This window comes from Arachis hypogaea, chromosome 1 (assembly GCF_003086295.3).
Source record: "Arachis hypogaea cultivar Tifrunner chromosome 1, arahy.Tifrunner.gnm2.J5K5, whole genome shotgun sequence".
NCBI lineage: Eukaryota > Viridiplantae > Streptophyta > Magnoliopsida > Fabales > Fabaceae > Arachis > Arachis hypogaea.
In genome coordinates, this window is record NC_092036.1 from 54,718,620 (window position 1) to 54,735,123 (window position 16,504).

Genomic DNA, 16,504 nt, shown 5'->3' on the forward strand with positions numbered 1-16,504 from the left:
GTGGTCGAGCTGGAGGTATTTTTTCAGTGTGGCAAACCTCTCTGTAGACATCCACAAGGGACACCCGAAGAGAGGTGTAATTGTGGTATTTTTTAGTTTTTTCACCATGTCGATCTTCATTCTTTTTGGACTCTTTGTCTTTATCCTGGGAGGTGAATCTGGATTTTGAGGTCTCTCCTAGCTGAGAGTTTTCCTCCATATTGATATACTTCCCAGCTCATTTTTGCACTTCGTTCAGAGATGTGGGGTATTTTTTGGATATAGATTGACTAAAGGGTCCTTCTCGCAAGCCATTGATGAGGCCTATAATGGTAGCCTCTGTTGGTAAGCTCTGTATGTCTAGGCATGTTTTGTTGAATCTTTCCATGTAGTTGCGAAGACTTTTCCGTTCTCCTTGCCTGATTCCTAATAGACTTGGGGCGTGTTTAGCTTTGTCTTTTTAGATGGAGAATCTGGCCAAAAACTTCTTGGCCAAGTGGTGCACAAAAATTACTTCACACTATGTAATTCCACACAACTAACCAGCAAGTGCACTGGGTCATCCAAGTAATACCTTACGTGAGTAAGGGTCGAATTCCACGGAGATTGTTGGCTTGAAGCAAGCTATGGTTATCTTATTATTCTTAGTTAGGATATCAATTGTGATTATCAGTTGACTTGCAAATGAACAAGAGGACATGGATTAAGTAATACAAAATTGGAATAAAAATAGTAAATGTTGAAAAATTCAAAATACTTATTATGCAGTAATGGAGAATATGTTGGAATTTTGGAGATGCTTTGTCTTCTGAATTCCTATAACATAATGCTTCCTCACTTTCATAAATGCAAGGTTCCTTCCATGGTAAGCTGTATGTAGGGTGTCACCGTTGTCAATGGCTACTTCCCATCCTCTCAGTGAAAATGGTCCAAATGCTCTGTCACAGTACGGCTAATCATCTGTTGGTTCTCGATCATGTCAGAATAAGATCCATTGATCCTTTTGCGTCTGTCACTACGCCCAAAAATTGCGAGTTTGAAGCTCGTCACAGCCATTTAATCCTTGAATCCTACTCGGAATACCACAGACAAGGTTTAGACTTTCCGGATTCTCATGAATGCCGCCATCAATTCTAGCTTATACCACGAAGATTCTGATTAAGAAATCTAAGAGATACTCATTCAATCTGATGTAGAACGGAGGTGGTTGTCAGGCACACGTTCATGGATTGAGGAAGGTGATGAGTGTCATGGATCATCACCTTCTTCATAGTGAAGCGCAAATGAACATCTTAGATAGGAACAAGCATGTTTGAATGGAAAACAGAAATAATTCCATTAATTCATCGAGACGCTGCAGAGCTCCTCACCCCCAACAATGGGGTTTAGAGACTCATTCCATCAAAGAGTATAAAATTCATATCTAAAAATTTCATCAGATACAAAATAAGTCTCTAAAAGTTGTTTAAATACTAAACTAGTAACCTAGGTTTACAGAAAATGAGTAAACTAAGATGGATAGTGCAGAAATCCACTTATGGGGCCCACTTGGTGTGTGCTGGGGCTGAGGCTTAAGCTTCTCACGTGCCTAGGCTGTTTCTGGAGTTGAACACCAAGTTGTAACCTGTTTCTAGCGTTGAACTCCAACTTGCAACCTGTTTCTGGCGCTGAACGCTAGACTGCAACATGGAACTGGCGTTGAACGCCAGTTTACGTCCTCTATCTTTACGCAAAGTATGGACTATTATATATTTCTGAAAAGCCCTGGATGTCTACTTTCCAACCCAATCAAGAGTGCGCCAATTGGACTCCTATAGCTCCAAAAAATCTATTCCGAGTGCAGAGAGGTCAGAATCCAACAACATCAGCAGTCCTTTTTCAGCCTGAATCAGATTTTTGCTCAGCTCCCTCAATTTCAGCCAGAAAATACCTGAAATTACAGAAAAACACACAAACTCATAGTAAAGTCCAGAAATATGATTTTTGCCTAAAAACTAATAAAAATCTACTAAAAACTAACTAAAACATACTAAAATCTACATGAAATTACCCCCAAAAAGCGTATAAAATATCCGCTCATCACCAAGTCATCGAAACTCGAGATGGACCTAGGAGGCAGATTGTCGAACCATCTGATTGCCGTCTTTGTTAAAGTAGTAGGAAAGGCTTTGCAGCGAACTGCATCTGAGGCATTGGTGAGGTATATTCTACTTCTGAAATTGCTGAGATGATGGCCAGGATCTGTAGTGCCGTCGTACAAAGTCATGTCCGGGAGTTTAAAGTCTTTTGGGATCTTGGTCTTCATGATCTCCTTGGTGAATGGGTCTTGCTCTTTGCGGGAACTATCCTCATGAGGGGATCGTGTGGCTTTGGTTTTGAGATCGGCTTCGAGTTTTAGGAGTTTGTCCTCCAATTTCCGGCGTCGCCTTATTTCCTTTTGTAGATCTTTCTCAGCCTCTCGTTGACGTAGGACGTCTTCTTCCAGTTGTTTCAAATGGTTTTGAAGCGTCTCCATGGCTTCTGCATTTGGAGAATTCTTTTTGTTGTTAAGTTGTGAAGTATCTTTTGGTGTAGTATCTGCATTTTTGTGCGGCGTTCTATCCTCCAGATCTGAGTTGTGGTCGTTGTAATGGTCGTCTGCCATGAGGATGGGATGACTTCCAGGCTCCCCGACAACGGTGCCAATGTTTCGAGGGTTACCTGAATCTGTAGGTTGATCTCAGACGAGACCTTCTGTACTGGTCGGAGCTGTTGTGTCCGACTTGTTGGACTTGGTGATGGTGCTGATCCTTCATCACCGAAAGGTGGTGGTACCTGCAAGGGACTCCGATGCTTAAGTTAGCAAGGGTATTAAGCAGGTTTTTTGTAGAATCAGAGTTTGAGTTATACCTGGGTGCTCCAGTGTATTTATAATGGTGTAGAGAGACCTTCCTTAGATAAGATAAGTTAGTTATCTTATCTTATCTTTATCTTCGAGTGAGGCCATCTTATCTTTAAGAGAACCACCTTCATCTCTCTAGACTTGGGCTGCCCTTGGATTCAGGTCGTGTTTCTCTATTTGGGCCCTTTATTGGGCTTTCCTGGTAGTTTGGCCGAGCACTTTGAGAAGAGGTCGGATTGTCCTGACCTGAAGAGGTTGGTCGCTTTGTCGGTAGAACATTCCGGGTCTGACAGCTCGACCCAGGGTATGAACAGGACCTCCCCACACTTAGCCAATGTGAGATCCATTCCCTTGTACTCTTCCCTTGTAACTTCTACCTCTTTGCAAGCTTCTTTAAATTCAATTCCTTGCTCACCAACTTCTTCTATACACCCTTCATTGGTGGAGCTTGCTTCTTGCTCAACCTCTCTCTCTTGGTAGCTTCCTTCCAATTCAATCTCTTCTTCATTGCTTACCAAGGTTTTGGGAGGTGAAGTATCTTCTTCCTTACCCTCTATGTCAAGCCCAATAGGAGATGATTCAATTATAGATAGGAACTCCTCAATGATTGAATTCATCTCTTGATCAACCTCTTTAAAGTCTTCAATCATAATATGCTTTGGAGGTTGTACACCCTCCTTAACATCAACATCAAGTATCTCGGAAGAGGGATCTCTAATGCTACATTCCCATGGACTTCCAACATCTCTTATGTTTTCAACCACTCCTTCCCGCTCAATTGTCTCATCTTCCTCCCCTTGTGGCAATTCTTGCTTCAACTCCTCTTCTTCACCTTGAAGCTCTAAACTCACTCCCTCACTATGCTCCTTGGTTGCTTCTCTACATTCATCAATGGGAGTGCCTTGGTTGCTTAGGCTTAGTCGGGAGGAGGCCATATTGCTAACGGCTTCCACTAGGATAGCCATCTTGGCTCCTATCTCCTTAAACTCCTTTTCCATCTCCTCTTGTTGCCTTTGGATATGAGATTCAAGATCTATCAATTCCCGCGTGGGGGTTTCATCGGGAGGTGATGGTGGAAGAGAAGGTTCATTGTTTGAGGGGAAGGCATTATAGTTGGAAGTTGGTTCATCTTGGTAAGGGTATGGAGGTGGTGTATATTGAGGTGGTTCTTGAGAGTAATTGTGTTAGAATGTTGGTGGTTTCATGTGTAGTTCATATGGTTCATAAGATGGTTGGTATGGTGGATAGGGATTAGGTTCATAATGAGGTGTTTGGTGGTATGGGACTTGTGAGTAAGGTGGTTCAAAACCATGTTGGGGGGTGGTTCATAGGCATGTGGTGGTGGTTGTTGACAATCACAATAAGGGTCACCACATCCATTAGATTGATATGCATTAGGATTAGAATTATACCCATAAGAAACCGGAGGTTGTTGTTGCCAAGAAGGTTGATCAATCCCTTGAGGCTCCTCCCATCTTTGATTTCCAAATCCTTGATGCATATTGTCATTATAGTTCCCATTCCCTACAACATAATTTGAGCGAAACTCATAGCCAAAGTGAGGATGAGAATTCATAATAGCAAAGAGAAACGAAAACTAACAAAAATAAGCAACAAAGTCCTAAAGCTAACAAAAACAAACAAATAGGCAAAAGGCAAACATATTCACAATATTCACAATAGCCAATAATGTAACACTATTGCAACTCACCGGCAACAGCGCCATTAATTTGAAAGCATAGCTCCAAACCAACAAACAAATCTCATATCAAATTAAATTTGGTTGTCACAAGTAATAAACCCCAAATAAGAATTAACATAAGTATTAAGACTCCGGGTCGTCTCACAAGGAATTGCAATGAAGTGCTCAATTATTGGCTATGAAAGAACATGGGGGTTTGATTTTTATATTTTGGTAAGAAAATAAATGACAAGGAAAGTAAATCAAGCAAATAAATAAAGAAAGCAAGTAATAAGGAGAGACATTCATGGCAAGAATTGAGATCATAGGCTTTCTATCCTAGTCATACAATGATTAATTCATCTTATTTAGTCAACTCCAACAAATGGAAGAAGGTATCATGTTATCTTCACATAGGGAGAATGTCAAACAAGACTAATTAATCATATCACAATAATAACAAGAATCTATCTCATTTTGTCATCTCCAATATTGGAAGAAGGTATCACATTATCTTCCATGAGAGAAAGTCAAACAAGACTAGTTAACCTCAATCCAAATGTACTAATCAACTCACTAATAGAATTAGCAAAAGATTAGAGTTAATGGAATTCATATTAACTAACAACTCTAGATCACTAACATTAGTTGGGTATTCATGACTCAAGATTGCCTAATTACTCTTTCCAAGCCAAGAATGCTCAAAGTCTACACTAAAACCCAACCAAGCATTTTGTCAAATACTTGGTGGGTGTATAAGGTAAGCATGGTAAATGTGCAAGAATAGTAAAATCTACCATCTACAAATTGCAAGAAAAGTAAATCAACAACTCAAATCATCAATAAAAGAAACATCATCATTAAATTTCATCAAATGTAAACAAGATCCAACATGAGTGTTCATAGACATAAAAGAGACATAAAAGTAAAATTGACAAAAAAACTAAGAAGAATAAAGTAGTAGAAACAAGAAATTGGAAAGGAAACAAGATGAAATCAAGAAATCATGCCTAGATCTAAGATGGATTAACCTAACCTAATTCTAGATAGAAGAGGGAGCTTCTCTCTCTAGAAACTAACTTACATGATGCTAAGCTACCAAACAATTGCTCCCCCCTTGCCTAAGCTTGAATTCTGCATGAAATAGCATTAGAAATGAGTTGGATTGGGTCCAAAATACTCTAGAAATCGCTGGCCACAAATTGCTTAAAGTGGACCCACATGCAACATCGGCGTGCATGCATACATGGCGTGTGCGCGCCCCTAAACGCGAAGCAACATATGGCAAATTTTATATTATTTTGAGGCCCCAGATGTTAGCTTTCTAACGCAACTAGAACCGCCTCATTTGGACCTCTATAGCTTAAGTTATGATTGATTGAGTGAAAGAGGTCAGGCTTGACAGCTTTACAGTTCCTTCATTTCTTCATGAGTTCTCCCACTTTGCATGCTTTTCTCCTCACTTCTTCCATCCAATACTTGCCTTATGAACCTGAAATCACTCAACAAATATATCAAGGTATCGAATGAAATTAAAGTGAATTAAATTTAGCTATTTTAAGGCCTAAAAAGCATGTTTTCACACTTAAGCACAAATCTAGGGAGAATTACAAAACCATGCTATTTCATTGAATAAATGTGGGAAAAGGTGATAAAATCTCCCAAATTAAGCACCAGATAAACCACAAAATTAGAGTTTATCACTCCTCTCTTCTTCTTCCCCCTTCCCTCATATTTTCCCAACTCACATTTTCCATCACCTCTCTCTTTATCAGATCCTTCTCAAGGTTCTTTCTTTCTATCCTCTCTTTTTCTTCTCCTTGTTTATTTATTTTTGCATTATTCTAATTGGTGTTAGCCATTTAATTCGGTGTTTGTTTTCTTCTATAATTACTTGTGGATTATTATAGAATTGTTTGACAATTAATATTAAGTATTCTTGGGTTACGTACATGTTATGATTTAATACTTTCCCTTGCATACTTAAAATGCATACCAAGTGTTTGTGAAAAAGCCCGTATGGCATGTGCATTCTTAAATATTATATTCTTCTACTCTAATGCCTGTTTTTCACAAAATCCTTATTATATTTTATTAATTAAATATAATTGTCAATATAAACGTGCTTGTTAGTTTGTTACGAGTGATAATACATTTTTCACAATTAATACTTGATCTATGCTACTCATGCCTTTGCCGGCATGCTAATAAACATCTTGCATTTAATTGCCTTCATCTTTCTTGCTATATTTCCAGTGATGTCCTAATTACATGAAGTCGTGACCATGTGTTAACGACATCCTTCTTTACCTTGGCAAGATTATCACTTGTACTTTCCTCTTCCTTGCCCCAACCCTTGGACTTACATGTACTTTTCTTTTTCCTTTTCAGGATGGCCACCAAAAAGGGTAAAACGGAAGCCGCTAACAAACCACCAGTGAGGAGAGGAATAAAAAGAGCACCAGTGGGGGAACCACCCTCAACTTCGGTCAAGCCATCAACAAAGCGGGTCAAGAGGATTATCAAGGTCGATGAAGTCAAGAAAGCTTTTCCAGCAAAGGACACTGCGCGGTTCACTAACCGCTACTTTGAGCAGATGTTTTCCATCCTGGCTGAGTGGAATTACAAAAATGAGCACCTTCTCATCCTTCCTACCAACATTGTTGATCTTGTAGAGCCCCGCATTGAGCGCAGACAATGGGGATTCTTATGGAGGCAACCAAGGCAGGTCAACCTTTCATGGGTAGTTGAATTCTACTCCAATTTCCACATGCCAAATCTGCAGTCTATCTATGTCCATCAGAAGCAAGTCCCTATATCTGAAAGGGCCATTCAACAGACTTTAGATCTTCTCCCTTCTCCAGAAGGATTGGATGCATACCAAGAAACCTCTCTCAAGCGCCAGACATACCAATTTGACTGGGACGACATCCTCAGAAATATAGCACAACCTGACAGCAGATGGATCTATAGATACCATCGATCCCGACCTAAGGGTATATTGGCGTCAGTACTTACCTTAGAGGCTCGAGTGTGGGCACAAATCATGTCCCACTACGTCTTTCCAAGCACTCACGAATCCTCCTTCACTGTTGACATGGCTGTTCTCATCTGGTGTATCCTTACAAACCAGCCCCTAAACTTACCAAGACACCTCTGGCAAGTCATGGGATACGTACAGATTGCAAGCAACCTACCTTTTTCTGCCTTGATTTCAGATCTAGTCTCAGTCACCGGAGTCTCCTACAGAGATGGGGACACCAAGGCCATGATTCCACGGGATGATCAGAAAGTTCCCAACGGAAAATATATCAGACCGCCAGCAGCCACTATCAGCGAGACTACCGACTCAGCCAGAGATATTCCTTCTCCTTCTACATCATAAGCACTGTCAACAAATCAGCTACTCCTTTATATACTACAGAGGTTGGACCGGCTAGACCGGCAGGCAAAGTAAATGGAGCGCCATAACAAGTGCCGATTTACATACCTCAAGGAGCTGATTGTTAGCAACCACCCACCTGAAGAAGAACCAAACACTCCAGACTCCACTTCACCTACCAACACCGGGAGCCATGACGACCCCGATAGTGGAGACGCTGTTACCAGCCCCCCTTTGTTCCTGACTGATGGCATCGAGGACGGTGCCAAGCTTTAAGTGTGGGGAGGTCGGTCAGTACCTAACTTCCAGAGGTAATTACTTTTTCTTAGCACCAATAGGTTATTTTTTCTTTTGTTAGATAGGATAGATTGCATAGTAATAAGTGTTTGCATATCTGTTCTACTTGGTTGAAATATAATAAGTTTCTTTTTAAGACCCTATTTTTGAAAAATTTTCACTAATTCAAATTAAAAATTCTATGTTAAACTTGTTTGAAGCTTGTATTTGGAACATGAATTATAGCTAAGAACACACAACCCATGAGCTTCGAGCTTAATTATATGGTTACATTATTTAACCATGATATTTATTCTTGTGTGTGTCCTTGTCTATAATTGCAATCTTTACTTTGTTCCACTTTATATGTCCATTGTTTAGTGTATTTACTTGTATGTATATGATTGAGGCCATCATTTGTTACTAGCTCACTTACCCCAAATAGCCTACCCTTTTAATCACCTTGGTTAGCCACCTTTAGCCTTTTTATCCCCTTTTGTTCTATATTTTACCATATCACTAGCCTTAAGCAGAAAAATAATTAATTACCTAATTTGAATCTTTGGTTTGCTTAAGATAGAGATTATGTATAAACTAAGTGCGGAGAATTGTGGGAACTTGGGTTAATGAAATGGTACTGTGTTTCATTGACAAAAGTATTGGGAATTTGGGTGCATACTCATGCGAGACAAAAAAATTAAAAATTCATGTGCATCGATATGGCATGTCTACTTTCTGTCTACTTTCATATTTTCAACAAAAAGATTCAAATAATTAAGTAAATAAGTGAATAAGGGGACAAAATTACCCCAATGTCAAGTTTAAAGAAAGATCAATGCATACGTGATGAAATTAAAGAAAAGTTGATGCATGAGTACTTAATGCAAAAGTGGGAATTTTGGGTAGCTAAGCATGATTTTAGAATTTCATAGAGTATGTGTATGTTAGGTGATAGCTTAGGTTACTCAAAGATCAAATTTATAGCTCACTTGGCCATACATATATCCTCACCCTTGCCTTAGCCCCATTACAACCTTGAAAAAACCTCATGATGTTTGCATTGGTATATTAAATATTTGTTGATTGGTTAGATGAAGAATAAATTCTTAGAAAGCATGATTAGAGAAGAGTAGAGTGATCAACCCTAGACACTTGAGAGACTAGAGTGCATATACACTACTAGCGAGGGTTCAATGCTCGATTCTATGATTCCCTGCTTTCATGAGCTATCTTCTTACAAGTTTAATTGCTTCTTATTGTATGATTTGAATTAGTGGAATTTGATTTATGTTTGTCTTGGAGAACTTGTTTACTTTTGACCAAGCAGATAGAAACGTCTTAGCATATAGTTGCATTCATATACATAGATTGCATTGTATTGTATTGCATGAGTCTTGCTTTCCCCTATTCATTTTTTTGTCTCCTTGATCTTAGCATGAGGACATGCAAATGTTTAAGTGTGGGAAGTTTGATAAACTACTATTTATGGTTTATCTTGTGCTAATTTGAGTGGTTTTTATCAACTCTTTACTCACTTATTCAAATGATTTGCATGATTTTGCAACTCCTTCCCAATTTTATTCGATGGTTGAAAACTTGTTTCCTAGACATCTAAATTGTATATTTTTAATTCCCCTTTATACTATTCGATGCCGTGATCTGTGCGTTAAGTGTTTTCAAGGTTTATAAGGCAGGAATGGCTTAGAGGGTGGAGAGGAAGCTTGCAAAAATGGAAGGAACACAAGAAACTAAGGAGCTGACCAGCGAAGAATGACACGTGCACGTACCTAACGTGTGCGCGCGAAAATCGAATTTGCACAGCAACGCGTGCGCGTACCTGACGTGTACGCATGACATGCGCAACCTGCAGAAAACGTAAAAATGCTGGGGGCAATTTTGGGCCGAGTTTGGACCCAGTTTTTGGCCAAGAAACACAGACTAGAGCCAGGGGACAAGTAGAGACCCAACACACATTCACACATTATCTCATTCATTAGTTTTAGTTTTGAGTTTTGGAATCTGAGAGAAAAATTACTCCTTTCTCTAGGTTTTCCTCACATTCATAGATTTCTAATTTTGATGCTTTTGATGCTTTGTGATTTGGATATTGAGAAGAGTTACTACCTCCGTTGAAGTTTCCATTATTCTAGTTTATTTCCTTTGTCCCTTACTCTTTTATATCCTTAATCCTTGTTCAGAGTTACAATTGGATTGTTTTTAGAATTTATTATTGTAAGAACTATTTTTACATTTAATCAATTTTTAGTTATTGTTCATCATGTCTTCCTTTTATTCTCTTTTTAATTCTATGCGAGTAATTTTCATGTCAATGGAGTACACTCGCAACTTGACTTGGGGGTTGATTAAGAGGAGACCCTTGAGTTAGAATGCTCAAGTGATTAGTTAAATTGGAAGTTGTTGGCTAATTCTCTATTTACTAACGCTAATCCTTCCCATGGGAGAGGATTAGGACTTGCGAATAAGAGTTAGCTCAATAACTTGACTTTCCTTTATTTAGTAAGGGTTAACTAAGTGAAAATAACAACCTCTTGATACTACACTTGAGAAAATCCAACAAGGATAGAACTTCTAATTAACCATCCCCCGGTCAAGGCCTTTTATTCTGAATACATAAATCTCTTTAATTTGCATTGCTTTAATTCACAATCCTTTAATTACCTATTCTTCAACTCTTAAAAATTCTTGGAAAACCTCCGATCAATAAAATAGCACTCTTTTGTCAACTCGTTGGGAGACGACCTGGGATTCATACTCCCAGTATTTTATTTCTAAATTTTGTGACAACTATTTTAAATTGATACGCGAAACTTTTATTGATTAGGAACTATACTTGCAGTGCTGATTTCCGAATTAAATTTTTAATCGGTAATTTTTCGTACGTTAATCTTCCTTCTTTGTTGGTGCATCTTCCTCCTTTGTTTTTGCATCTTCTTCTTCTTCTTCCATGTGTGAGGGTGGAAAGTTCTCTAATTCACTGGAATATGAACTCCTTTGATTGATTTCCTCACTTTCTTCCATAGGATCTTACATTATATCTCTTGGGAAGGAATTTACTTGTTCCTCTTCCTGGTGTTTGATAATCAACTGCACATATTTCTCTACATTTTTGACACTCGCCCTTATATCATGTATGAATTCTTTTATGAGAAGCTCAATAGATGATGGTTTTTGATATGAATAAGAAGAAGATGATGGTTCTTGATAAGAGTAAAAAGAGGATGGTTCTTGGTATGAATAGGGAGATGGTGGCTCTTGGTATGAATATGGAGATGGTGGTTCTTGATAGTTGGAACAGGGAGCACTGAAGTTTCTTTGGTTTTGACTTTGCCAACCAAAATTTGAGTAGTTCCTCCATCCGCAATAATAAGAATCACTCCCTGGGTGTGAGTAGTAACCCATGTGATCTCTCTCTATTATTTTTCCTTAGCACAAAATACCAAACAGAGTTAAACGCACCATGTGGTAAACAGGCAAGTAAAGAAGAAAGAACATACAGAAAAATAAAAATAATAAAAAATGAAAATAAAGTAAAATATAAAAGAAAACAAAAGAAAAAGAAAAATAATATAAAAAAATAAACTGAATAATTAAGAAAATAAAATAACTAATAAGCAAAAAGGAGTGTAAAATTTAAACTCAATAAATAAAATACTAGGAAGAATAAAACAACTAAGGGGACACCAAACTTAATTTCAGAAATTAAGAGAAAAAATTTTAAATAAAATAAATCTAAATAATTTTTTTAAAATTAAAATAAATAAGTTAAATGAAATTAAAGCAAAAACGCCTAATCTAAGAAATCAAACAACCAGTAGTTGTCAATCACAGTCAATCGCCGGTAACGGCACCAAAAACTTGGTGCTGAATTTATAACCACAAACTAACCGGCAAGTGCACCGGGTCGTACCAAGTAATACCTCAGGTGAGTGAAGGTCGATCCCATGAGGATTGATGGATTAAGCAACAATGGTTAAGTGATTTGCTTAGTTAGACAAACAGAAAAGAGCGTTTGGGAGTTCAAAAAGCATTAAACAGGAAACTCAGAATATCAGAAGACATGCAATAAATAAGTTGGGAGTAAAATATGGAGAAAGCAATTAAGGCTTCAGAGTTATCTATTTTCCGGATTGATTTTTCTTATTAATTTATTTTAATCATGCAAGATTTAATTCCTGGCAAACTATATATGACTAAACCCTAATTCCTTAGACCTTTTTAGTCTCCTCTAAAATTCATCAACTGCCAATTCCTTGGTCAATTAATTCCAATTAGAGGGTGAAGTTCAATTCTAGTTATATGCCACAGAAATCCTAATTATCCAAATATAAGAGGATTATATGTCACGTATCCCATTAAATCCAGATAATTAAAAATTTAGGAGAATATATTTTCAAGCTGTTGTTCAAGTAAAGAGCTTTTCCAAATTATACATGAACTCAATTAGAAAGAGGGTCATACTTCCGTTCCACCCAATTTCATAAAATAAAGAACAAAAACAATTCTTGAAATATAAATCAGTACATAAATTAAAATAGAAAAAAACAAGGAACAGAATCAATATATATAATAGACAGAGCTCCTAACCTTAACAGTGGAGATTTAGTTGCTCGTGAAAAAGAGTGAAAACTAGGATTCTGGTAAACTGTAATTTTCAGAATGAGGTAGAATTCCCCAAAAGAGAAGTTTCTTTTCTCTTTTATATCTATCCTAATTAATTTAAAAATCCATTTTCTAAAACTAAAATAATATCTTTTTTATTTTAAAATAAAATACAAATTTAATTAAAATTAATTAAACTATGCGTGCAGCCTTTGGAAGAGGATTGGGGACCACTGGTATTATTAGGATCTACGCTGAACTTGTAAATTTTCAAGTTCAGTGTGGAGGAGGCAGTGGCATCTTTAGCGTGTTCCATTGAATCCACGCTGAACTTGGCTTTTCCCAAGTTCAGCGTGGAGAAGGCAGCGTGTGCTTCCCTGGGAGTTCTCAAATCCACGCTGAACTTGGTAAGAACCAAGTTCAGCGTGAAGGATGCAAAGGTTGCAGGAGGAAAAATGTGAACTATTATATATCGTTGGAAAGCCATGGAAGTTAGCTTTCTAATGCTGCTAGAATTATGTCAATTGGATTTCTGTAGCTCAATTTATTCTTATTTGAGTGCAAGGAGGTCAGGATTGATAGCATCATTCGCTTTCTTCCTTTTCTGCTACAAAACTCCGTCAAATCCATCCGAATGCTACTTGAAATAAATAGAATTGTACACAAATCAAAGTAGCATCCATAATGGCTAAAAGATATTTAAATTTTGATCAAACTCAACAATTTGAATACAAATTTACTAGGAAAAGATAGAGAAGATGATCACGCATCAAAGGTCCAGAACTATGAAATGATACTCTAGCATGCTTTCCAACAAAATAATGAGTGCAAGTATTTAAAGTTGTACCTTTCACTGGAAGTGAGTTCTTCTTGGCCAAGACGCTTAGTCCTTTCTCGCTCAAGTGACCAAGATGTATATGCCACAAATCAGAAGAAGAATCATCAGCTACATTCACATCTTCTTTGCATAACTTTGCTTGCAACCAGTAGAGAGTAGTGAGACTATTGTCTTCTCTAGCAACAATGAGAGCCCCTTTGATAATATTGCATTTTTCACTACCAGAGGAAGTGCAATACCCCTCTTGATCCAATACCTTCACTGAAATGAGATTGAACCGCATATCTGGCGCATGCCTAACATTCTTCAACTGCAACTTGCATCATATATTGGTTTCAAGCCACATATCATTGATGCCAAGGCATCTTAGGCTAGTTTCACTAGCATTTTTCTGTTAGTTTTAGTTGTTTTATGCATTTTTTTGAGCTTAAAGTAACCAAGAATGGTTAAATGAACAACAAAATAATGAATCATCCAAACAGTGTAATTTTGATGCAAATTCCATGAGTTTTTAGTTATATTACTTGAATGCTATGAATGGATGAATTCTCATGAAATTTTGCAAGATTTTGATGCAATTGTTTGGATGATTTCAGGGAAGAGAGGCTAGGCAAGGAAGCAACAAAATCAATGAAGGAAGCTTGAAATTCAAATGGGACGTTTAAGCTCCAGTTTAAGCCTAAACTGGAGCTTAAACGCCAAAATTATGAGAAGAGAGGAAATGCTGTAACTGGCGTTTAACCTCCAGTTTGACCTCAAATTGGAAGTTAAACGCCAGAATGAGAAAGGGCACTAAGGAGCATTCCACGTTTAACCTCCAGTTTGACCTCAAACTGGAGGTTAAACGCCAGAATGAGAATTGAACTAAGGGAGGCACAAAAGCATTTCCACGTTTAACCTCCAGTTTGACCTCAAACTGGAGGTTAAACGCCAGAAGCAATAGAGAGGCACCAGAAGAGTTCCACGTTTAACCTCCAGTTTGACCTCAAACTGGAGGTTAAACGTGTTCGATGGTTTTTCTCCTCCAGGGTGTGTTCTTCATTTCCAAGTTTAACCTCCAGTTTGACCTCAAACTGGAGGTTAAACGTGTTCGATCCTAATGGCCTCCAGGGGTTGCTTTCTTCATTTCTAAGTTTAACCTCCAGTTTGACCTCAAACTGGAGGTTAAACGTGTTCGATCCTAATAGCCTCCAGGGGTTGCTTTCTTCATTTCCAAGTTTAACCTCCAGTTTAACCTTAAACTGGAGGTTAAACGTGTTCGACTATGTACACTCCTGGGGTGCTTTCTTCCAATTCCACGTTTAAGTTTTAGTTTGACCTTAAACTGAAACTTAAACTTCAACTTAAACGCCACTCTTTGAAAGGGTTTATGGGCCAATTATATTGAGGTTTAGGTTAGCATTTGAGCACAAATATTAACTTAAACCTATTATGGTATGAAACCCAATTGAATATCATAGTTTATGGGATTGGGCCTGAAGAATTGATGAGTCTGGAACTTCAAATTGTTGAGTCTTGTATCATTACTTGTTTATCACTAAGTTTGCTCAATGAATGTTACAGAATGGGATCACAGCCTCATCAGGATTATGGATCATAAACCCAAAGCAAAAAGGAAATCAGGGAAAGGCCTCAAAGCCCAAGAATCACAACAGAAGCTCAATTTAGAAAGTGTATAAATAGGATAGAATTGAAGTCAAGGAGGACTTTTTTTTTTACTTTTGGACACTTGAGAATTTTTCATCAATTTTTCTAGTTTTGAATTCGGAGCTATGACTCACTAAACCCCTTTCATTGGGTTAGGGAGCTCTATTGTAATTCAATGAATCAATAATAGTTTTATCTTCTTCTTCAATCTTTTCTCTTGAATTTTGTTAGAAAGCTTCTCGATCTAATTCCATTGGGTAGTTGTCTTGGGAAAGAAACTACCCATAATTGGAATCCTTCGGAACCTTGGGAAAGGAATGGAGGATTCATGCTAGAGAAGCTTTCTCACAGTGAATTGGATTGGGGTTTGGATGGATATTGTGACATGTAATCCTACCAAATTGTGGTTCATGAAACTGTGTGGTATAATCAGTGATCGAGCTTCATCTCTTCTTATGAACATTTAAACCAAGGGATTGGGAATTTGTTTGTTTTTAGAGAGAATTGGTGAGCCAAGGAATTGGGATCCAATCATATAAGATTGCCAAGCAAGATTCAATGAATGCATTGGTCGAGGAAGAGATGAAAATGTTTTGATTCGGAGATCTCAATATCTCCTCATACCCAATGAACTCCCCATCTCTGATCTACCTTTTCTATTTACATTCTGCAATTTCAATTCATGCAAATCCTCCCCAATTCCCTTTTAATTTCAGCAATTTACTTTTCCGCACTTTAATTCTCGCAATTTAAGATTCAGTCATTTCAATTCCTTGCAATTTACATTTACCGCCAATTTACTTTATGCAATTCACACCCAATTCTTGATTCCGCTCAACTAATCAAACTTCTAATTCGAATTGCTCATTCAACCAATCCTTGTGGGATTCGACCTCACTCTATTGTGAGTTTTTACTTGACGATAACCGGTGCACTTGCCGGAAGGAATTTTGCCGATTGTGCAATTTCCTTAATCGTAGCTATACTCAGTTATAGCACATCAAGTTTATGGCGCCGTTGCCGGGGATTGGTTTTCGATTGACAATTCTCAGATTGGAAGTTAACTAGATTGAGCAATTTTTTTTTGTTTTGTTAATTTAGTTCAAGTTACTTGTTGAATTTTAATTCCTGCACTCTGTTATTTGCTTTTTCTTTCTTATGCCTTTCATTTCGAGCAACTAACTCACTGACCCGCTAACT

General features: G+C 37.8%; 1 pseudogene; it reads right to left on the reverse strand.

Annotated features, from left to right (window-relative positions):
* LOC112727276 (E3 ubiquitin-protein ligase AIRP2-like) overlaps positions 1 to 16,504 on the reverse strand; it is a 90,271-nt pseudogene that overhangs the window by 63,028 nt on the left and 10,739 nt on the right.